This window comes from Ochotona curzoniae, unplaced genomic scaffold (assembly GCF_017591425.1).
Source record: "Ochotona curzoniae isolate NIBS_2020 unplaced genomic scaffold, NIBS_Ocur_1.0 scaffold_3890, whole genome shotgun sequence".
Classification (NCBI taxonomy): domain Eukaryota; kingdom Metazoa; phylum Chordata; class Mammalia; order Lagomorpha; family Ochotonidae; genus Ochotona; species Ochotona curzoniae.
In genome coordinates, this window is record NW_024467115.1 from 28222352 (window position 1) to 28228351 (window position 6000).

Here is a 6000-nt window from a genome sequence, read left to right on the forward strand (position 1 = left end):
GGTTATTTATAAAGAACAAAGGTTTACTTGGAGGTATTCCGCAGCCCAGGGACCCCAAGGGAACGGCACTGGTATCGGCGAGGGTTTTCAGAGTTTTCTGATAGTAGAAAAGGAAAGAGTGAAAGAAGATGCACATGTATGAGAGGCAGGAAGAAGCGAAGAGGCCTGAACTCGCCCTTTCCTAAGGTAACCTCTCTTGCCATAACTAATCCACTCCATCACAGGCGTCAGGACCAAATCTCTGAAATGCCCTGTCTCTCTGCACTGCTGCATTGGGGGTCAAGTTGTCAATATGCACATGCCCAAAGAAGGACTAGTATCTAGAATACAGAAAGAACTGTCAAAACTCAACAGTAAAAAACAAACACACAAACAAAAACAGCAACAAAACTACTCAACAGTAAAAAAAAAAAAATTAGAAAAGGAGTTAAACATACACAAAACATTTCACAGCAGAAGATTCACAGATGAAAACTGAGCACACCACTCGGCACTCAACACCTTTGGCAATGCTAGTTAGAACCACACTATCATTATATTGCATCAAGCTGCAGAGAAATTGAATTATTCATACATTGCTGGTGGGCATATAATATGGTGCAGCCACTCTGGAAAACAATTTGGCAATTTCTTAAAAAAAACAAAAACAAAAAACTTGCAGTTACCATATTTTGCAGCATTTGCATTCCTAGGCATTTATCCCAGAGAAATAAAATTTATGCTCACACCAAAACCTGAGCACAAACTTTTGTAATGACTTTATTCATTATAGCCAAAAACTGCAAACAGGCAAGCTAGATTCTGCCACTGGGTGAAAGGCTAAAATTTGAAACTTTTTTTTTTAAACCAAGGAATAGTTCTCAGCCACAAGAAGAAGAACAGGAGGAGGAAGAGGAAACTATTGATGCATGTGGCTTCCAGACAATTATTCTAGAAGCAAATGATCAATCCATGTACTACTTCATTTATGCTTCAAATAGTGGGTGCATCTCAACTTCATTAAATTATGACCAGAGGTCATCTGGACGTCAGCACTGTTTTACAGGATTGTTGATGGACAGATGAGGTGCTAGTGACTACGTGGGCAGTGTAGCACCCTCTCTTGCTGTCCAGAGCTTCAGGGAGAAGGGGATGAGCACCCAGGGCAGCATCCGGCATGGGAAGCCTGATGAATGATGGTGCACAGACCCATGGAACAAAGTGCTTCCTCCTCACCCTGTAGGTAAGGATCATGGCATGACCCATAGTGTGTCCTCCTTAACCTTGACCATGACCAGAGGAAAGGAACCAGCTAGAGGAAGGGATCTAAATAAATGATGAGCTGTCTCATAATTAGCACCTCACAAATTAGCTGACCTCTGACTCCAGGGAAGGGGAAGTGAAAAGAGAAACCCAGAAGCTACAGCCCAGCAGCTCTTAGAACACTCACCCAGGGCTGCTCATCCCAGATATCAAAGAAGAGGAAGTCTGGCCCCAGGGGACCCTGTGGTACAGCCTGAAGTAATCTACTGTGTACTAAAAATTTCTATGAGGTTGTATATTTGCATAAAACTTCACACTATATTTGTTTTCTCATTGTCAAAAAGACAAAACAAAAAAGCATTGAGACAATCATGGTTAAGCAACCTTTTGACCTTTCAGAAAGCTCAGCCTTGGGCATAGACATCATGTCAGGCTGTGGCTCTGAGTCAGTGCTGTGCAAGTGAACCCTTAGGATTCAAGGTGTGCCTGGGCCCCCTGGTAGGTGGATGGATGATCTTGGGCAAGCTGTAGTCTTTCTGTGCTTCAGTGCCTTGATCTATATCGAGGGGATAATGGCAGTGCTGATTTGAGAGTGTTGTTAGGAAGCTCTCACATTCCTAGGCCTCAAACACTTGGCACACATGATCCATGACTGGTTGATTATATTATATTCCTGTTTGAACTCCACACCCAAACACAAAGGCTGCTACAAACCAGCCCGGTTGAAACATTCTGAAAAGCAATTGCTACTTCAGAATAATGGATTTAATGATAGAACGATGCTTCTGTCATATTGACAAGAATGTTTTCGATGTCAACCTGGCCAGCATGTTAGTCTCCAATACACAGTTCATCTGTGAAAACTAGTGACAGTCTAGAATTTGCTTAGGGTGTACACTTGTCTCCCTGTTTACACCAGGCTAGACAAGGATTCACATTTCATGAAATACTCAGAATAGGAGAATACACCAAGTTGAGCCCTGGAGCTTTGTGGAGTAACCCACTCCATACCAATCATGGTAAGAAGTGAGTAAAGATTAGGTTTCAACAATGGTGACATTCCCCATGCCCTCCTCCCCGAGGACTTGACTGGTTCCTGTTGGCTGATCCGGAAAGCCATGGCACACAACCACAGGATTCAAACACAGGCCTAGTATGCAGGCTCTTAGTTGGAATATGGTGCAATGAGAGCCTTCTGAAGCTCACCCAAGCTAAACACACACATGGCTGTGACATAAAACTGGCAGAGGATGGTGCAATTGGTTAGAAGGGCAGGGACACGCCACAGCCCTCACTTGGGGCCTGGTAGGTCTGGTAGGGTGGTGCGGATGGCTTCTCTAGTGAGTTACTTTCCCATAAAGTATCCCAGGAAACCACAGCAAGGAATAGTTGCCAGCTGGTCTCTACTCCCACTGAGGACAATACAGGTGAAACAGAATACACCAGACAGTTTAGGCAGGTTTTAGTTCAGATTTTCCAAAATATTGATGGAGAAAGAAGCTTAAAAAAATGTACCAGAGGGGAATCAAGATGGCAGAAAAGGGTAAGGACACGTTTAAACAGATGGAGAAACAGAGTGAAGTGTGAAGCAGAGAGGGCATATTCCAGGAAATAGAAGACAGAAAAATAGCAGAGGAGCACCTGGAGACTGGCAGACACAAGAAGCCAGCAGACACACCAGAGTGTGGTATTACAGTGACTGATACCCAGCAGCATTCAGTGAGCAGCGACCTGAACTACACCAGCAGTCAAAACTCTACCAGCAACAAGGTGGGAAGGGACAGTCACTGGGAGCTCAGGAGGTGAACCCAGACAAAGAACTATCTGTCCTGCTGGTCTGTTTGATTTGACCAGGAACAGAGACAGAGTGGCAGGTCCCAGACTGGCAGCATGAGAACAGGGTAGATTTCAAGCCCAGCCTGTCCTCCATGAGCTGAATTGGGCACCATTTTGTATAGGGAGGCAAAGGCTATGGGACAGTACTGTTCATGCACTGGCTGGGAATGAACTCATTTCTGGCTCAGTGAACTGCAACAGTGTGGCATCCAACAGGTTCCATCCAACATAGGTCTGGGTAGCCCTTAAACCTGATGGCTAGCAGATTAAGAACTCTAGTAATAGCACATCAAGCACCATTTTGTACAGTGTGGAAAGACTAAGACTGCAGGGACAACAGTGAGCTGCATATGTGCTGAGCTGGGAACAAACTCACTGAGCTTAATGCATTGCACTGGTCCCACAGGAAAATAATACCAACTTTGACATTGTACAGGTCAAAATAGGTCCAATTGGCCCTCAGACTTAACAGCCAAAAGGTTCTAGCAAGATCAGCAACAACAACAACCTAGCTATATAAGACACCTGTGTCTCCCTCATCCTGGGACCCTCTCCAATTGGAAGTGGGAGACAGGTTGTACAGACAAGGGTGCAGCCCCAACATGATATCACAAGAGGTGAAGACGGGTGAGCCAGAGCTGGGGCTATGGAGACCATGGTGGAAGTCTAACAAAAGAACCCAGACCTGAACTCACTGGAGGGAGTGGTACAAGTGACTGCAAAGAGCCATGTGCCAACTGCAATAAGTAAAATCAAATTGTAGACCTCTGGGTGACAGAGCTTAAAAACCTGCCCCAAGGAGAAGACTTTCCTGCCAGAACTACAATGACCAAGAGCAAAAGAAGAGACAAAGGCACGATGAATATTACTGAAGACTCCCCTGCAAAACAGCAAAAGCCTTTGCCAACCTCAGAGTTCAGTGAGGAAGACATCAAGAAAATAGGGGACACAGAATTCAAAACACTTGTTATAAATAAACAACAAGAAGCACATAATGCAGGAGTTCAAGAAATTTAAGAAACGTGTCACACAGGAAATGAACCAAATCAATGCTGATATATCAGAAATGAAGAATACAGTGGAGCAAAATAAAAGTACAGTGGAGAGTCTCCAAAATAGAATGAATGAAGCAGAAGAAAGAATTTCAGAATCGGTAGATATTTCCTGTCACCAAAAGGAAACAAACAAAAAGCTGAAAGCAAAGCTGGGTCAAGCTAAAAAAAAAAAGTATTCAAGAGTCAAAAGACACAATTAAAAGGCATAATATAAGAGTCATGGGAGTCCCAGAAGGTGCAGAAAGAGAAGCTGGGTTTAAACATGTATTCAATGAAATAATAAGGGGAAATTTCCCTAATCTAGGGAAGGAATTGGGAAACAACATCCAGGAGGGGCATAGAACTCCCAACAGTTTTGACCAAAAATGATCTTCCAGAGTAGAGAAAAGCTAAAAGAATTTGCCTCTTCCAAACCTGCCCTACAAATGATACTTCAAGATGATCTCTTGACAGAAAAGAGAAATAGCACCACCAAAACCAAAGGTAAATGTGAAGAACATTCCAGTAAAATGGCAACAGAAGACTAAATCAATGGACTAACCCATTGCTAAAATGACAGGACCAAATTACCACCCAACCATATGAACCCTGAGTATAAATGGCTTAAACTCATGGATCAAATGTCATAGATAAGTAGGCTGGATTTAAGAAATGAAATCCATACATCTTTGCCTACTGGAGACATTTCACTAATAAAGATTAGTGGAAACTGTATCTCATGGATTTTGATTTTTTTTTAAGTTTTATCTCTTCAAAATACTTTCTTTCTCATTAAAATTTCCACTGACTCATAGACCATACAGCAGCATCATTTTCTTTAAGAAGTTTGATTTTCTTTTTCACTTCTTCAGCGACACATTAGTCATATAGCAGGATATTATTTAACAACATGGTGTTAATCTCTTTTTTCTTCCTGTTGTTGATTTTGTTTTGTGGCTATGTAATGGATACTATCATATCCAGATGTGAGGATACAATACAGTATGTAACTCAACTTCCAGATCAGAGAGAGACTTCCGATGAAACTGCTAACTATACCTTGACAATGGGATGCTGGACCCTCTGCCATTGTCCATGCCCACAGTGATAAACATATGACTGTTTATAAAAAACCATACTATAGTAATAATATGGGGGAAATCAGTGGGGGTGGAAGGAAGGGAATTTGAGGAGGAAGTAAGGACAATCCCAGGTCCTATGGAAATGTATCATAAAATGGTAATAATATCAAAGGTAAAAAAAAAAAAAAAAAAAGAAAAACAAATGTTAAATAAATAGTACAGAGGGCCAGACACTGACCTGACAGCCCAGATACTTCCATCCCGTATCCAAGTTCCTAGGTTTCTTACCTGACTTCAGCTTACTGAATCTTCCTTCCTGAGAGGCACAGGGACGGCCCAAATGGCTCAGTTCCTGCCATTCCCGTGGGAGACCAGGACCAAGCTCCTGGCTTCTATCTTCACTCCATCCATCCCATCGTTGTTGCCTTTGGGTAGTGAAATAGCAGATAGCAACTTTCTCTCTCTCTTTCTCTATCCCTACCCCCGCTCTCCCTCTGTCCCCCACAAATATAACATTGAATGCCCCACACAGCCTCCCATACTCTAAAACTGTAAATACTGCCAAGTAGTCATCTCCTTCACCAGAACCAGATAATTTCCCCAACTCCAACATGAAGGTTTAGTGAGCTCAGCTTGAAAGACACCACTGGGGTAGCCCTTGTTCCAGCCAGGGGGCAGGAAGATACCTCATCTCACTCATCATCCTCTTCATGGAGTTATCAGAGCTCCTATCACCCAGCTGCTGGGAAGCAATGTGCAGAGACCCTCCTGGGCCTCTCTGGCTCCTTGCTGCGAATGCCTTCCAT